The sequence below is a fragment of the Cervus canadensis genome, chromosome 19, assembly GCF_019320065.1.
Source record: "Cervus canadensis isolate Bull #8, Minnesota chromosome 19, ASM1932006v1, whole genome shotgun sequence".
Lineage (NCBI taxonomy): Eukaryota > Metazoa > Chordata > Mammalia > Artiodactyla > Cervidae > Cervus > Cervus canadensis.
In genome coordinates, this window is record NC_057404.1 from 10,121,816 (window position 1) to 10,141,128 (window position 19,313).

A 19,313-nucleotide genomic window follows, 5' to 3' on the forward strand; every position below is an offset into this window, starting at 1 on the left:
CAAAATGCCAGGCTTCCCTGTCCTTCACCATCTCCTGGAGTTTGCTCAAACTCATGTCCGTTGAGTTGGTTATGCCATCCAACCATCTCATCCTCTGTCATCCCCTTCTCCTGCCTTCAATCTTTCCCAGCATCAGGATTTTTCCAGTGAGTCTTTTCACATTAGGTGGCCAAAGTATTGGAGCTTCAGCATCAGTCCTTCCAATGAACACCCAGGACTGATCTCCCTTAGGATGGACTGGTTTGATCTCTCTGCAGTCCAAGGGACTCTCAAGAGTCTTCTCCAACACCACAGTTCAAAAGCATCAGTTCTTCAGCACCCAGCCTTCTTTATGGTTCAACTCTCACATCCATACATGACTACTGGAAAAACCATAGCTTTGACTATACAGACCTTTGTCAGCAAAGTAATATCTCTGTTTTGTAATAACACTCTCTAGGTTTGTATTAGCTTTCCTTCCAAGGAGCAAGCATAATTGAGGAAAGGGATGCAAATTTTAAAGATAAACTTTATCATGAGCTACAGATGAAGATGCAGAGCTGCAAAAGGGAGCCAGAATTCTGTCTTCTCCCTCAGAACTAAATTTTAGCAAGCGTACGAAACTCTGGCTTCAAGCAAAAAATTTTTAGAGAACAGAATGACAAAGGCACAGAGAAGGAAATCTTTTCTTCTTTCCTCTGCTCACAGCCTACCACTGTTCTGACCCACAAGGGCCCTTTGCTTTTGGAATATCTGGGAATAGCAACAAAGAAATACGCATCTCAACATGGCTCAAACAGTACACGGAGTTGATTGGCTTGTTGAACTACCTAGCAGAGTAGACAGAATCATCTTCCCTCGCTGTTTTTCAGTCTTGTTAATGCAGTCCTGACCTCACTTTGGCAGGATCTTCCTTCATCACTGTGAGCTGGCTGGCAGCTGAGGACAGGTGGGGTACAACAAGTTCCACAGAAAATCTCTTCCTTGCCTTCCAATAGAAGAAGAAAGAAGCTTTTCTTTCACAGAAGTCATGGCAAATGTTACCCAGTATCTCACTGATTCTGACTGGGTTACATACCAGTTTCTGAACCAATCCCTGTGGGCAAGGATTTGAGATTCACAGAAACCTCTTAGCCAGTTGGGGTCCATACCTGAAGTTTGAGGACAAGGGGAAAATCCCTTCGGAACCTTTCTGACTAAAAGTGGGAGGAGGGTGGATTTCCTAAAGTGCAGTTAGGGTAGGATATATGAAGGAAGGAAGAGAGATGCTGCTGACAACTCCAAAGGTTTCCACTTTAACTTCCTTTATGTGGGCTTTGGTGTCCTTCTGCAATGACCACTAAGAGATTTCCCCAAGGAACATGCAAAAATGGAAGTTAGAGAAGGAAAGAAGACACTCTAACACCATTTCATGGTGACTCTAGTGGACACACTTGTTTGTGGGCATGTTAGAGACAAACTTTGTGAATTTCCAGGAGTAAGAAAGATACAGTTCTGGCCTCTGCAGTGGTTGGACTTGTGGTGAGAAACTTAAGTCCTCCAAACAGGAGAGTGTTATCTTCAAAGCCTGCTAATTATAGGTAAAATAAAAACCAATCAATTTTTTTCCCTCATTCTTTTTCATTATCTCCCCAGAGTTCCATGGTACTTCCTACTTGATGTTCCCTGTAGTACTGTCCAATAAAAATACAACATAACACAAATGCAGCCACATACATAATTTAAATTTTCTAGTAGTCTCATTAGAAAGGTAGAAAGAAGATACAGTTAATTTTAATAATATACTTGATTTAACCAAAAATATTTAAAATAATATCCTTTGAATATAAAATCAGTCTAAAAATATTATTGAGAAATTTTAATTTCCTTTTTAAAAAAATGTTTATACTAAGTCTTTGAAATCCAGCACGTAGCAACATTATAAGTTCTGAATAGGCATCTATGGTCAGTATATGAGACTGTGTAATTCCATATTCTAGTCATATGAAAGTATTTCCTCTTCCCTGATATTTTCATTTTTTTCTTTAACTTCTTATATGCAGTTTTTTGGCTTGAAATACATTTTCCTCCTTCTCTCTGCTCCCGATCCTAGCCTCACTGATCTTGGTTAAAAAAAAAAAAAAAACACCCTTTAGGGCTGTGTTTGGCTATCAGTGCATCCTTAGAAAAACTTCCCTAAGTTCCCCTATGGCCCTGCGCATATCCTCATCATCCACAGATTAACAAGTATCAAGAGTTTTGCACTCAACAAACCAAAGATCTAGTAAGAAAGAATTGAAATAGATCATGATCCTCTTGAGGCCAAAGACTGTGTCTTATTCATTATTGTATGCACTGAAGTCAGTCAGTGCCTGGAGCAGAGTGAAGACAGTAAATATTAATGGGATGAAGATAAGAGGAAAGGATCACACCTTTAAACTAACTTGAACTCTCACCCAAAGTTTAACTCTTCGGCAGCATCAGGCATTTCTATGAGATAGTCTTTCCTTGGTGGTGAACAAAGTGAAATCTGCCAATCAATATCTGTGCTTCCCCAGTTCATGAGCAAGTTACATGAATGTAAACACACTTCAGGTAATCTTTGTCAGTTTCCTGTATAAGAGTGTTTTAAAATATTTATACCTAGGAATGTGAGGAATCACTAAATCTAAAATATTTTTTTTGTTATACGACAGGCACTGTGCTAAGTTATTTCACTTGCATTGTATGACTTGATATCAGCACATCCTAAATATTACTTCAAAGATTTATTTTTAATCTCCAGTTACCGTGAAATCCATCATAGTGTTAGGATTACAAGCAACCTGGGTTTATATTCCAGCCTCAGTCTTACTAGCTATTTAAGTATACCCAAGCTTCTTAATGTCATAGTTTATTGTTCAGAAGTATTAACTGCCCTCCACCTCTAATTTTATACTATCTCAAATACCTAAAATTTTGACCTTTCATAATATATTAGAAAATTGGAGAATATCAGTCATAGAAGATATTCTTGGGAAATGGAAGAGGTCACAATATTAACATGGGTTTTGAGTCAGATACAATTTAAGCCCATTCAATAAACATTTAAGTGCTCTCTGGTGGTCGCTCTGCTGAGCATGAGGATTGTGAAGATAAATTTAAGAGAGTTTCTTTTTCTGGCTTATAAATTGTGCTTTCATTTCTACAGTCAGTTATTACACAGGAAGATCAAGTATAAATTTTCACTGTATATCCAGAAAATAAACAACAACACACATTTATACAGATTTAGCCCAACAGGTTATTCCCTTTAAAAAAAAGTTTTGAATGTAGTTAAAGCTAATTTATCTTCAGAGTAAAAATTTGGAGGTATAAGCAAACTTAAGATATTACGAGTTGCAAATTAATGTACATTTCCAAATGTGCACAGTGTAGCATTTTAAACAAAGTAAATGGTCTCATTTCAGTTTTCATTGTTAACCATAATCCACATCCCAATCTTGAATTAAAATGTCACAATATATAAAACTACTGAGAATTCTGTCTACAAATATAATTTATAGACATCTGATTTCAAATATAAATACATAAACAGTCATGACTATGCATTTACAACAGCCTATTTTTCTATTGTAATTTTTATTTAAAACAACAAAAAAAATCTCAACACACATTGAACTGCTGTGACAGGGACTATGTATAACCTTGTGCATTTAAAACACACTTTGTGGAGTGTAGATCATCACACCAGGTATTTTTGGAATGAATATTATTGAGTTGGCCAAAGAATTCATTTAGGTTTTTCTGTAGCATATTACAGAAAAATCTGAGCGAACTGTTTGGTCAACCTAATACTAAGATCCTAAGTCTAAAGAGGCTCCCATATAAATATCCCCATTATAACATGGTAACAAAACTAGTTAGCTTCATAGTGTATCTGGGAGGCAATGAGGCAGAGAGCTGGAGGTTAGCGCTAGTTTAAGAAGGCCCACAAAATGTACATGAAAGTAACCAATAAATTAGGATATTCTAAAAATCCCTATTGCAAGTGTAACACTGACCCTGCTAGTGAAACTTTAAAGGCAACCAAGACAGGACACGTGTTTGACCTCTAGATGCGTGAATCCTGCCCTCCCCTCAGCCCCCATCATCTTAACAGACCAAAGGGCGTGTGCAGCAACATGGCGAGAGGAGGCCAGCAGAGCAATTTCTTATATGCACAAAGACCATTCGGACGAAGCCGAGGAACACTGCTTTGCCAATAGTTTCAACATTTCTTATCGACCTTGAGCAACTGAAAGTTTTTCTAAACAGGTAGTACTCAACATGGAATCTATACTGGAGAGCATGTGTATGTAAAAGATAAACATTTGATATGAAACATTCTAATGTGAGTATTTTCCCTCCTTCCATTTATATGATTTAACAGGGTTCCATGGAGAATGAAAAAAAAAAAAATTGGTCCTTACAAAGTGTACTTTGCTGTATTTAAAATATGTGTATTATTTAGACATATCCAAGAAGGTTACCTGGTGTAGTCAGGTTTCTTCTATGGGTTCTTGAATCGCTAAGGTAGTAGGTGATAACCATCACTTCTGATAATCAGTCTTCAATGACAGCAAAGAAGAGGCCAAGCCCTTCCTCTGCTATTTACTATTGATGTGATCTCGAGTAATTACTATTTCTAAACCTCAGTTTCTTTGCCTGTAAAATTAGGACATTACCTGTCCCTGACAGGGTTTTGTGAGGATTAAATGAATGGCATATGTAGCAGGCAGGGCCTGTTGCATCCTAGAGAGAAAAATACTAGTTTTTCTTTCCTATCTTTGTTTCCTTTCTCATGAGAATACTCTCACAGCTCAGCTCTTTATGTATCTCATGAAGACTAAGTAAAATTAAATTTCCTCACAGTACCTCACAAGAGAAGAGAATTAATTTAAAAAGATGCTTTGGGAGAATTACTTAAGTACACTCAACTGTAATTATAGAATTCAAATCCTAAGTAAATAAAAACAATTTAATCAGAATTAAGTTGTATAATGGGATCGGAAATAGCTCCATCACATTGTAAGGATAGTTGTTTCATTTAGACTTCATGGTATTGCTTCCTGGGTTTGCTTGTTCTTGTCTCATCCTCTCTTTCAACCCTAGATACTTGAGAAAGAACAAAATTTATCACTTCAAAAACTCATTTATAAACTGTTCAGTGCTTTTCTCCAAATTGTGACAGTTATTATTGTTGAACTCACTCAGTATTCATGTTCAATCCTTTTTCTGTGCTTTACTCTAGAGGATAGAGAAATAAACATTTCCTATCTTTCTTTGCAGCTAGAGGAGGCCAAGGGGCATGGTCCTGTCCAATGAGATATTAGGGGAAGTGTCCTGAGGAGAATTTTGTTGTTCTGTAGAATGGGCCATTCTTTCTCCATTTCCTTCACTGAATGTAATTCTCATGTCTGAGGTTTCCATAATCATCTTAAACCAAAAAGAAATGGACTGTGTAGGAGAGAGAAAGGACTCTTTCTTGATATTGTGGGATGACCTTCTAAATATTTAAAAATAATCATCACCTGGGCAGTAATTATTCAATTGAAATAGAGGACGGCAGTTCCCCAGACCTTACAAGCCACTGAGCATTAGCCCTGAAATCACTTTTACACAATTTCAGCAAATTTCAACTGCACCTCTGAACCTCTTAACCAACTCTTAGGTAGACTCTTGCTTGCAGCCAAAAGTATTCTTAATAGAAACAAATGCACTGTCAGAATCAACAAATAACACAGCACTATGAAAAAAAATTAGGTAGCATCTATGTAGAATAGCAGCTGTTATTAAAATTAAAATGCGTTAAATGAACACATCCTCTGAGGAACAAAAATTTATTATCTTAAACACCATTGCTTTGTAAACATTTCTGAACTTTTAAGGGTTTTTCAAGAACCTCAAGTAAAAATGAAGAGAGGATATCTGCTTTTCAACTGTGTCTTTATAATTAATAATCCTGTTCTGTGTATTTTAGTATTTGTTAAGTGGGTGGATTTCATGAGTTTCCTTATCACAATAAAAATAATTAAGAGTGTAATCCAAAGAAGTTAAATTCAGTCAACCATCTAGATAATAATCAATGGATACTAATTACCTAAGAAAATAAAATCCAAATGTCATAATAGCTGTCCACAATTTCTCTCTGAATACCTTAGTCCTCTTTGTCATGAATATGCGACTTCAGCCAATATTCAGATTGGCTGCATGTTGCATAGATCAAATCCTTTTTTTCCAGTTTTACTGAGATACAGTTGACAGACAGTACTGTATACATTTAAGTTGTACAGTGTGATGATCGATCAAACTGGTTTTTAATAGCTAGGACCATTCTGTCTGCATCTTCAGGAGCAGAGATGATGGTGTTGCGTGAGGAGCAAGACTCCAGAAAAAGACAGACTGGACATGGCTCCATCTCTAATTCTTTTGTTGCTTGTCCTTGGGCATGTTTTCTCCACTCTTCTCATCCTCACATTTCCTCACTGGCAACCTAGAGATGATCATTTCTACCTGTTGCTTTAAGTAAAGCTGTTCTGTTTTAAGCACAATAGCAGTGCCTGGCACATAGGAAGAACTCCATGAGTCTTAGTTTCATTTCACTTAAAAAATTTTTTTATTTTAATTTTTTATTGAAAAAAAAAGATTCTTATTGCTTTACAATTTTAAAAAGTTTCACATCCTTGATTTCATAAAATCCCATAGTGACCCGTTTTTCCCCTACCTCTACGTTGTCTATCACCCTCCTCTTCCTTCTCCCCATGGGTAACCACTAGTTTGTTCTCTGTATCTGTGAGTCTATTTCTTTTTTATTTACTAGTTTGTTGTATGTTTTTTTAGATTCCACATATAAGTGGTATCATGTAACATTGGTCTTTCTCTTTCTGACTTATTTCACTTAGCATAATGCCTCCAAGTCCATCCATGTTACTGCAAATGGCAAAATTTCATTCTTTTTATGGTTGAATGATACTCCACTTTATGTAGAATACCACATATATAGATAGAGAGAGTCATCAGGGAAATACAAATCAAAACCTCAGTAAGATATTATCTCATATCTGTCAGAATGGCTGTCACCAAAAATAACAAATGTTAGCAAGGTTGTGGAGAAAAGGGAACTAGGCCTAGTACACTGTTCATGGGAATGTAAAATAGTACACCCAGTGTCACTGTGGAAAACAGTGCGAAGTTTCCTCATGAAACTAAAATTAGAACTACCATATGACCCAGCAGTTCCATTCCTGGGTATATGTCTAAAATATCTAAAAAGAAACCAAAATACTAATTTGAAAAGATACATGCATCCTAATGTTTACAGCAACATTATTTATACTTGCCAAGGTTTTGAAGTAACCAGAATATTCATCAACAGATGAATGGATAAAGAAGATATGGCATGTATTCATTTCAATTTGAATTTCAGTTTCTGGTGGCTATTCATGAATGTCTGCTGAACTGAATTGCAAGTACTTCAAAGTCTAGGTAAATAGAAACTTTCCCAAGGTCTTTTTTTTTTCTGATTAAAGTTTTTACTTTATATTAGAGTATAGCCAATGAACAATGTTGTGGTAGTTTCAGGTGGGCAGCAAAGGGACTCAGCCATACATATGCATGTATCCATTCTCCCCCAAGCTCCCTTTCCATCGCATCTGCCACATAACATTGAGCAGAAATCCCTGTGTCTCAAAGCCTTTTTTGGTGTAACAATGCCACAGTGATCTCCTCTTTATAGCATTTAGTAACCATCTCCCTGGGCTTTCCACGTGGCCCTAGGGGTTAAAGAACCTGCCTGCCAGTACAGGCGACATAAGAAACGTGGGTTTGATCCCTGGATCAGGAAGATGCCCTGGAGGAGGTCATGGCAACCCTCTCCAGCACCCTTGCCTGGAGAATTCCATGGACAGAGGAGCCTGGTGGGCTAGAGTCCATAGGGCTGCAAAGACTCAGAAGTGACTGAAGCAACTGAGCGCACGCTGGCTGCATCACCATCTCGCTAAGGGTCCTGGCTCCTAGCCCATGTTGTACTGAGTGTTACATTTTAGGGAACGTCCTCTGTTAAAGCATAAACTCTAACAAGTGATTATTACTGCAAGTGATTACTATGCATCCTCCTGGTGTCCCTATTGTTTCTCCTTGTGCTTTTCACAGAGAACTTGTTTTTGACAAAATTGCTGTGGGTGTAGGGACAGAGATCATGATTTTAAATATGCCAAAGTTGCCTACCTATATGTTTCAAATACAGAATATTTTCTATTTGAAGCAGCATGCAATATTTAAGGCCAAGTGCTTGTCAGAAGAAAACCACAACCTATTTGTAAATTAAGCAATCTATTTTCCCCCCTGGAATAATAAAGCTGTGTTTTGATCAAGTATTGTCTTCATGGTTTCTGTAATAAGGTGTCAACCTGAACTCCTTGTTGAAGAATTGTCACTTAGGAAACAAATTTTAAATTGTTTGTAAATGGATAAATCTCCCTTAAATGACCTACAATTTTATATTTCATCCATCTTCAAATGAATAATTTTAAAAGATTATTCTTCCACTGACCTGGAGAAAATTAATCTGATGAAGAGACACTTCAGGTTTTCATTTTTTTCTGAAAAATGCTCACAGAAAGCACTAATTAGAGTTTTATATTTATTAACTCATTTTCTACAAGATTTTCCCTTTACCTAATGTTATTTCCAGTGTCATATGAAAGTGAAATTTCTTCAACACAATGTAAAAATAGCAACATTTTAGGAATATGACTATGTTATTTTATTCTTTAATGCTCAAGGACCTTTTTTTTTTCCTTTACGAAAAAAGCTAGTGAAAGTCAAAGTATAAGAATATAATTCTCACCAAAATCAAGCAGCATAATCCTAAGAGGAAATAAAGGAGGGAAATCGTAAAATGGAAAAGTATCTAGATTGCATGCCACTTAGAAAATACATAGTATAAATTAATTTATATTAATGCATGTATGAACTACATATCAATATAAGTCTCACTATAAGAATTATATAATTTATGTAGACTCAATTAGGTCTTACTATTGTTGGTTTATTCAGGATGATAGCATTTTTTCTAAGAATTAAACAACCAAGTATTTTCCTTCCCTCTAGAGACTGACTAGCTTAAACCATTCATGAACTAGCATTTTTAAAATATTAAATACCAACCATATTAAACTTAGTAGCAGTTAACGGGGCTTCCCTGGTAGCTCAGTTGGTAAAGAATCCGCCTGCAATGCAGAAGATCCTAGTTCAATTCCTGGATCTGGAAGATCTGCTGGAGATGGGATAGGCCACCCACTCCAGTATTCTTGGGCTTTCCTTCTGGCTCAGATGACAAATAATCCGCCTGCAATGCGAGAGAGCTGGGTTCAATCGCTGGGTTGGGAAGATCCCCTGGAGGAGGGCATGGCAACCCACTCCAGTATTTTGCCTGGAGAATCTCCATGGATGGAGGAGCCTGGCGGGCTACGGTCCATAGGGTCACAAAGAGTTGGACATGACTGAGCAACTAAGGACTGCACAGCGCATCAGGTAACGATGCCAACGTGGTCCTTCTTCTTTTTCACTGTTTTTCTTATGACTGCCTCACCCAAAATGGTAGAAGGCTATATTCAAGCCTTACTCTGACTGGTTCCTCTTGTTGTTCTGCACATTCCAGATGTAGATAAAATGACCATCCCATCCAGAGGTTATCCTTCACAGCAAGATGATTGGCTGAAGATTATTGGAATCAAACTACAGACTAAACCTCAATTTATTTATTTATTAACTTTATTTACTTTGAGACTAAATTTGAGACTAAATTTAAATTGAGACTAAACCTCAATTTATTAACTTTATTTTTTAATATAAATTTATTTGTTTTAATTGGAGGCTAATTACTTTACAGAAAACCATTAACTTTAGTAAGAATCTATTTTTTTATTTATTTTTTTTCCATTTATTTTTATTAGTTGGAGGCTAATTACTTTACAATATTGTAGTGGTTTTTGTCATACATTGACATGAATCAGCCATGGATTTACATATGTTCCCCATCCCGATTCCCCCTCCCACCTCCCTCTCCACCCGATCCCTCTGGGTCTTCCCAGTGCACCAGGCCCAAGCACTTGTCTCATGCATCCAATCTGGGCTGGTGATCTGTTTCACCATAGATAATATACATGTTTCGATGCTCTTCTCTCGAAACATCCCGCCCTCACCTTCTCCTACAGAGTCCAAAAGTCTGTTCTGTACATGTGTCTCTTTTTCTGTTTTTGCATATAGGGTTACTGTTACCATCTTTCTAAATTCCATATATATGTGTTAGTATACTATATTGGTCTTTATCTTTCTGGCTTACTTCACTGTGTATAATGGGCTCCAGTTTCATCCATCTCATTAGAACTGATTCAAAAGAATTCTTTTTAATGGCTGAGTAGTATTCCATGGTGTATATGTACCACAGCTTCCTTATCCATTCGTCTGCTGATGGGCATCTAGGTTGCTAGTATGAATCTATTTTAAACAGGCTACAAAATGACATAAAAATTCAATTAGACAACATTAGCAATCTTTCTTCACTAAGAACTGTGTTGTTTAACCATAGCCATGAGCGGTTAAGCCATTGCTTCTGTTCTCTGTCTATGCACTTTCTCTTTATCAGCTGTCACTCATGTCTGTGTTGTTCTCAGCTCTTCTTTGGGTCTGGGGGTGGTCCTTGCATCTTTTTGCACAGCTCAGCCTCTTGCAAATTCCTCTATTTGAAAAGCTCAGTCACTAAAGTACGGACTTTCATAACCCATGTCTGGCTATCCCTGTTCTATTTGCTGCTTGTACAGTCTGTAGGTGATGGAAGTGCAGATCTCCTCACACTTTATCTGAGTCCTGGGTCCCTCTCTGGGAAGGCCTGTCTCTGAAATGGCTCATTCTCTGAAGTAATGGATGTTTCTGAGATTCCTTATATCTTGGAAGCGTGAAAACATTGTTGCTGCCCTTCATGTCTGTATGAAACTTAACTTCTACTGATAAAAGTACACAATAATTGTTAAATAATAAATTAAATATATAGTACAGTAGAGAATGATGGATACTTTAGAGAAAAAAACATAGAAAGCTAATGGGTCAGACCATGGTGGAAAATTGTTAAAAATGTTAACAGAGGAGTGAGGGAAATGTCATACCCTTGCTGAGCACAGTTAATCTATGACAAAAAAGGCAAAAATATACAATGGGGAAAAAACAGTATCTCCAAAAAGCATTGTTGCAAAACTGGACAGCTACATATAAAAGCGTGCAATTAGAACAGTCTCTAATACTGTATACAAAAATAAACCTCAAATAGGTTAAATACCTAAATGTAAGTCCTATAACCATAAAACTCCTGGAAGAGGAGGCAAACAAAACACTCTTTGGCATGACTTGGAGCAATAACTTTTTGGATCTATCTCCTAAGGCAAATGAAACAAAAGCAAAAATAAATGGGATCTAATTGAAATTAAAGCTTTTGAACTGTAAAAGAAAACATTGACAAAATGAAAAGACAACCTACTGAATGGGGAAAAAAAGATATTTGCAAATTCTATGACTGATTAGGGGTTAATATCCAAAATATATAAGCAGTTTTACAACTCAGTGCCAAACAAAAATCCAATTGAAAAATGGGCGGAAGACCTGAATAGACATTCTTTCAAAGAAGACATACAGATGGCTAACAGGCATATGAAAAGATGCTCAACATCACTCATTATCAGTGAAATGCAAATCAAAGCAGAACTGAGATATCATCTCACACCTGTCAGAATGACTGTCTTCAAAAAGAACAAATTACAAATGTCGGCAAAAATGTGGAGAAAAGTGGACTCTAGTACACCGTAATTTTACTGGAAATATAAATTGGTACAGCCACTATGGAAAACAGTATGGGTATTCGTCAATTAAAAAAAAACAAAACTATGATTCTGTAATGCTACTCCTGAGTATATATCCAAAGAAAATGAAAGCATTAATTCAAAAAAATATGTGCAGCCCAATGTTCACAGAAACATTGTTTACAATAGCCAAGATATGGAAGGAACTCAAGTGTCCATCAATAGATGATGTATAAAGAAGATGTGGTACACACACACACACACACACACACACACACATGCACATAATGGAGTATTCAGTTCAGTTCAGTTCAGTTGCTCAGTCGTGTCCGACTCTTTGCGACCCCATGAACTGCAGCACGCCAGGCCTCCCTGTCCATCACCAACTCCCAGAGTTTACTCAAATTCATGTCCATCGAGTCAGTGATGCCATCCAGCCATCTCATCCTCTGTCGTCCCCTTCTCCTCCTGCTCCCAATCCCTCGCAGCATCAGTCTTTTCCAATGAGTCAGCTCTTCGCATGAGGTGGCCAAAGTACTGGAGTTTCAGCTTCAGCAACAGTCCATCCAATGAAAACCTAGGACTGATCTCCTTTAGGATGGACTAGTTGGATCTCCTTGCAGTCCAAAGGACTCTCAAGAGTCTTCTCCAACACCACAGTTCAAAAGTATCAATTTTTTGGCGCTCAGCTTTCTTCATAGTCCAACTCTCACATCCATACATGACCACTGGAAAAACCATAGCCTTGACCAGACAGGCCTTTGTTGGCAAAGTAATGTCTCTGCTTTTTAATATGCTATCTAGGTTGGTCATAACTTTCCTTCCAAGGAGTAAGCGTCTTTTAATTTTATGACTGCAGTCACCAATGGAATATTACTCAGTCATTAAAAAAGAATGAAATTTTTGCCATTTAAAACAACTTGGAAAAAAAAAATAAAACAACTTGGATAGACCTAGAGTGTTATGCTTAGTAAAGTAAGTTAGACAGAGAAAGGAAAATAATGCATGTTTTCACTTATACTGTGTGGAATCTGAAAAACAAGTGAATAAAATATAACACAATAGGAACAGACTCACAGCTCCAAGGACAAACTAGTGGTTACTGGTTAGGAGAGGGATGGGGGAACAACAAGATAGGGGAAGGGGATAAGGGGCTGTGTATAAAATAAGACACAAACTACTATGTATAAAATAAGACACAACGGTATAATAATATACAGCACAGGGAAAAGAGCCAATATTTTATAACAACTTTAAGTGGAAGGAAATCTATTAAAATATTGACTCACTGTGTTATACACCTGAAACTAACATTGTAAATCAACTATACTTTGATTATAAAAGTTCTTAAGGTGTAAGTGCATAGTTACACAGCTTTCAATGCCTCTTGTAAGTTATTATAGCCGGTTCATCTTATTTCAAGTGAAGGACTGTTGTGATACCTCGATTCCCATATAACATACAGCCCCAGATCCTACTGATTGGGACACTTGCACTGTCTTCTGTGAGAGGAGCAACTCCTAAGCTCTCTAGCCAAACAGAAAGAACAAGAATCTGTCTTCACAGCACGTTAACCTTATGATCCTAGCCCAGGGCGTCTGTAGACAACACCTTGAGAAACTTTCTGCAGTGTTTAGCAGCGGTCTCATAGCTAATTACCAGGATGCTGTCCGCTAGCACATTGTCTCTCCGACACCACACTTCCTATATTCTCGCCTTGCTTTCCAATCCGTGCCTGACAGGACTGAGCTTTGTTCAGCTCTGAATCCGCGTGGGTAAAGCTCTGACACGCAGCCTAGGAGTTAACGACTCCCCCGACTCTCACTGCTGCTTCACTTCATTCCCCGGCTGTAGAATGGATGAAGCGCTCGGGTCCTCACTGATGGCGTCTGTCTGACCTGGTACATCGGCTCCTGCCATCTGTGACCTTGCCTTCTGGGCTGGCCAGCCACACTCTGCTCTACGCTGTTACTCTCCAGTCGCATCATGTCAGATGTGAACCGGAACTTTGCCTGAGTTTGCCTCATCCCCTGTCCATTGTTGGAATGTTCATGCAGCTGAAGCAAGAGTAGCGACTGTCTTTTCTACCATTTTTGCTTCTGTTGATTATCTACTGGAAAACATTACTAAAGTTCAGAATCCTTATTTCTGAATCCCCTCATATTAGTATCTAAGCAATGGATATTATCTAATGAATAAAGATACAGTAGCTTATTAAATTTATTAATTACTTAGCTGAAAATAGGAACTTGTAATAAAGGAAATCATGTACTTTTTTATTTTATTTTATTTTTTTAGGAGGAGGGCAGTTTCTTGAGAATTTGCCCACAACGGGAAATATGGTGATTTAGCAAAATTGGATGCTTGGGAAATCTGGTAGTGGCATGAAGTCAGGGGTTTGGGGGAAAAAAACAGATGCAGGTGTGTGTTGACGAGTAAAAAATCATTGATGCAATGGACTATACTGGGTTTCTATGGTTGAACTCTTTCCCAGTGTTTCCTGGAACTCTGGTCAAAGTTTGGAATCAATCTGCTTAAAAATCCTGGTAAGAAAAAAAAAAAAATCTGGTAAGAAATCTTCCCCGCTCTGCAATGGGATGACTTGATCCACTTTTTAAAGGTGTAGTTTTATTCCATAGAGAATATGTAAATATGTAGTCTTATTCCATAAAGAAAGTAAAACAAAGGTACTCAGAACTGAGGTACTACTTGCATCCCCTGATGCAAGCTGGATTCTGGTATTGAAAGAAAATAGGTGAAAAAATAATCACATGCTGAAACCTGATACTCTCAGATGTCTTGCCCTAGTAGGTTCCCAGAATCCTGCCACCCCATCTCTCCCAAGACCTGGAAAGTCCTTCTCTGAGGACTCTGACCAACCAAACAGGAAAAGTTTTTCGTGCGTGTAAATTAGTGATTCAAGGATCATATAGTGCTTCTCTCCTTTAGACTTTCTTCTCATTTTATATAATGAGCACATGTTTATTCTTCTGTAATCATAAAAATTAACACTCGCTGAGGAAATACTTGTGCTGGGCACTATTCTGAGCAACTTAAATTCATTGTCTTTTAAAATTTTCACAGTAATTTTATAAGTTAGAAATGGTAACTAAATAATAACATTTAATAACTAAGGAAAGTGTCCTAGAAATTAAATAAATTGTTCAACACTTAATAACTAATAAATGGTAGAGTTAGATTTGAACCCAGTCTATTTGTCTCTATGCCTGTGTTTCTATTTATACCCTAAAAATGTCTCAAATAAGTTTGAAACTTATTTTTAAGAAAATCCCTCAAAATGTTCGTTATCTTTATTCTCATACATTATACCCATGTAGACTAAAAAAATATTCACAACCTAAATGTTGGGAGTTATGTTTTACTCAGTGGGAATTTTTAGGACTTCACGCCTGAGAGGGAACATCTCACATAACCGTGAGATAATTCTCCAAGGAGGTGAGTGGGGGAAGCCAGTTTATACAGAAGTTTTACAACAAAGGGCAGGTAGTCTGAATATCAAAAGATTATTGTTAATTAAAGTAAACCAGATATCCCTAAAGAATTTAGCACATTTCTATGTATGGGAATATACAAGAACCTCAGTTCAGTTCAGTTCAATTTAGTCGCTCAGTCGTGTCCGACTCTTTGTGACCCCATGCACCACAGCATGCCAGGCCTCCCTGTCCATCACCAAATCCCAGAGTCCACCCAAACCCATGTCCATTGAGTCGGTGATGCCATCCAACCATTTCATCTTCTGTCGTCCCCTTCTCCTTCTGCCCTCAATCTTTCCCAACATCAGGGTCTTTTCAAATGAGTCAGCTCTTCGCATCAGGTGGCCAAAGTATTAGAGTTTCAGCTTCAACATCAGTCCTTCCACTGAACACCCAGGACTGATCTCCTTGAGGATGGACTGGTTGGATCTCCTTGCAGTCCAAGGGACTCTCAAGAGTCTTCTCCAACACCACAGTTCAAAAACAACAATTCTTCAGCGCTCAACTTTCTTTATAGTCCAACTCTCACATCCATACATGACCACTGGAAAAACCATAGCCTTGAGTAGACGGACCTTTGTTGACAAATTAATGTCTCTGCTTTATAATATGCTATCTAGGTTGGTCATAATTTTCCTTCCAAGGAGTAAGCGTCTTTTAATTTCATGGCTGCAGTCACCATCTGCAGTGATTTTGGAGCCCAGAAAAATAGTCAGCCACTGTTTCCACTGTTTCCCCAACTATTTGCCATGAAGTGATGGGACCAGATGCCATGATCTTAGTTTTCTGAATGTTGAGCTTTAAGCCAACTTTTTCACTTTCCTCTTTTACTTTCATCAAGAGGCTGTTTAGTTCTTTTTTACTTTCTGCCATAAGGGTGGTGTCATCTGCATATCTGAGGTTATTGATATTTCTCCCAGCAACCTTGATTCCAGCTTGTGCTTCTTCTAGCCCAGCGTTTCTCATGATGTATCTGCATATAAGTTAAATAAGCAGGGTGACAATATACAGCCTTGACGTACTCCCTTTCTTATTTGCCACCAGTCTGTTCCATGTCCAGTTCTAACTGTTGCTTCCTGACCTGCATACAGGTTTCTCAAGAGACAGGTCAGGGGTCTGGTGTTCCCATCTCTTGAAGAATTTTCCACAGTTTATTGTGATCCAGGCAGTCAAATGCTTTGGCATAGTCAATAAAGCAGAAATAGATGTTTTTCTGGAATTCTCTTGCTTTTTCAATGATCCAGCGGATGTTGGCAATTTGATCTCTGGTTCCTCTGCCTTTTGTAAAACTAGCTTGAACATCTGGAAGTTCATGGTTCACGTATTGCTGAAGCCTGGCTTGGAGAATTTTGAGCATTACTTTGCTAGCGTATGAGATGAGTGCAATTGTGTGGTAGTTTGAGCATTCTTTGGGATTGCCTTTCTTTTAGATTAGAATGAAAACTGACCTTTTCCAGTCCTGTGGCCACTGATGAGTTTTCCAAATTTGCTGGCATATTGAGTGCAGCACTTTCACAGCATCATCTTTTAGGATTTGAAATAGCTCAACTGAAATTCCATCACCTCCACTAGCTTTGTTCATAGGGATGCTTCCTAAGGCCCTGGGCTCACTGAAATCAGTCCTTTGATATTCATCTTAGCTCACTGGGCCCAGTATCCTGTATTTTTACATCCAGAGTTTCTTCATGGCCTACCTTACAGAGTGATCACAGTCTGACGGCTGCTAGGTGGCAGGTATTCCTTCCTTCCTCAGTTCCCTCAGGGCTCACTAGGTCGCCATCTGTGGGGCTGCAATCACTGATGACTGTAACATCCTTGTTTGCTGACATGGCAGCAAATATTCTTTTTCTCATCCCAATAGGCTTTAAATTACAGTCTACAATTATTTCTTTTTTCTCCAGTTTCTATTTCATAATTTTGTTGTGTGTTTGTTTATGTCCCTATATATCCTGTGAACCTGAAGCTTGATACCTGGCTCTCCTTTGGTTGATGTGACTGGGTAAGGCACTGCAGAGCATTGGTTGGTGACACCACTCTGACAGTGTCTGTGGGACTCTTATTAGAACATGGCAAGTCTAGTCAGAGGAGTGAGACTTCAGAAGGATGTCACTGGGGCTTGTGTCTTCCCTCTGTACCTGATCTACCTATGAAAGCACATATACTCAGTTCATACAATGAAATTATAGGGGAATTAACTACCATTTTTCCAAATAATATTTGAATAAATTTATGTACTTCCCATAAGACAATGTTACTGTAATTCCAAGATTCAGAACCACATGCTTCCAGTTTTGAAATAACAGCATATATGTGGTGAATGAATATATGTATGTGTGTGTGTGTTATGAATTAGTTAAAATAATACCTGTTAAGTAGAGCACAGATGCCAGAAGTTAGCTGCAGTTCAACACTAGACCGCAGAGAAATTGAAATTGAGAAGGTTACTCCTCACAGGTCCTGTAGTAAGCATGCTTCGAGGAGCCACATGGGGAAATGAAGGCTGATGCAGAGAGAGAAGCAGGACCTGGGGCACGAAGCTTTATTAGGGTCCAGGCGCGGAATGCTATGGGGTTCCCAGGCTGGGCTGGATTGATAAATTCAACCCAAAAGGTCAGAGTGCTGGTAAAGTCTGCAGGGGTCATATTTAAAGGCCACATAAGGGGAAGGCACTGGGAGGCAGGGGAGACTGTTGGTCACAAGGGCTACGGTGAAAGTCACATCAGGAACTAATATTCGCTTGTGGATCTGTAGGATGCCATCTAGGGCGAGTGCTTGCATAAGGTCCCTGCAGGCTACTTGACCAAACAGACTAGATGCCACAGCAGAGATGCAGTTTAGCTAAACAGTGTATTAAACTATTGATATTAATGCTGCTTATAATGGCCCAGTCAGATTCTTTTCAAGTTCAGGCAAAAAGCAACAAGCTCCACATATGCTCAGAGTTTCCAATCGGATTATAGTAGCCTTTCTAAAAAATAAGCAGACAAAATAAGAGTTAATGAATGTGCATGAAAATTTTTTAACATGACACATAGAACAACCAGAAAAAGCTACTAGAAGGGAATAAATGGATACTAACCTGGGATAAGATAATTTTTAAAAACAGGAAAAGAAATAAACAACCATTAGTATCCTGAGAGAAATAAGAAAAGGCATTACATCCATGAGAATAGAATATTTAATAAAAAGCATAGATTCAGTATTACTTTGGGCAGTATTAATATTAGAACAAAGTATAGAAAACTATTCAAATGAAAAAGCATCTGGTTAGATTCAAACAAGTATGTTTGTTTAAGAAATTTTCTCACTAATTTATAACAAATCATATAAAAATAATGAAATCACAGAATTTTACAGTAAAAATGTAACATTAATTTTCTCATTTTATAAACTTGATACAATCACTTTTCTTCTGCATTTCAGTCAAAACTCTCAAGAAGACTCAGGCCAGACCTACACTGCAACAAAAATTCTCCCATTTCTTCCTGTTTTTCTGCCTCCATTCAGGAGTAGAGAGGGATAGGGGTGTAACTAAATCTCAAAATATTACAGAACAAATTACTAAATTATAGAAATCATAGAGGGTATTTCTGCAAGTAACTATATCAATTTAAAGTGAAAAAGAATTTCATATCACACTTACTAATAAGAAAGACGGCAAAATAATGATTAAGATACCTTTTCCCTCTAGAACAGGTAAGATAATGATGAAGGTTTTTTGGTATCAATAAGGTAGGTGATAGCTTTATTCCTCCACATTATGACTAGAAACACAATGAAAAAATGAAAAGCTGCTATATAATAATACGTTTCTTTTTAGGGAGCAAGCCCACAATTTTGCCAGAGTCTAAAATTAGTGTTCCTTTGATCAAAGTCAGAATTCATGGTCAGAGAATTCCTTGCATTTGACAGGAAAGCACTCAAATTCTGCACATTTTTCTTAAAAGTTGTCTACTAACTTGATAGAAATTTTCAGTACATGGGGAAA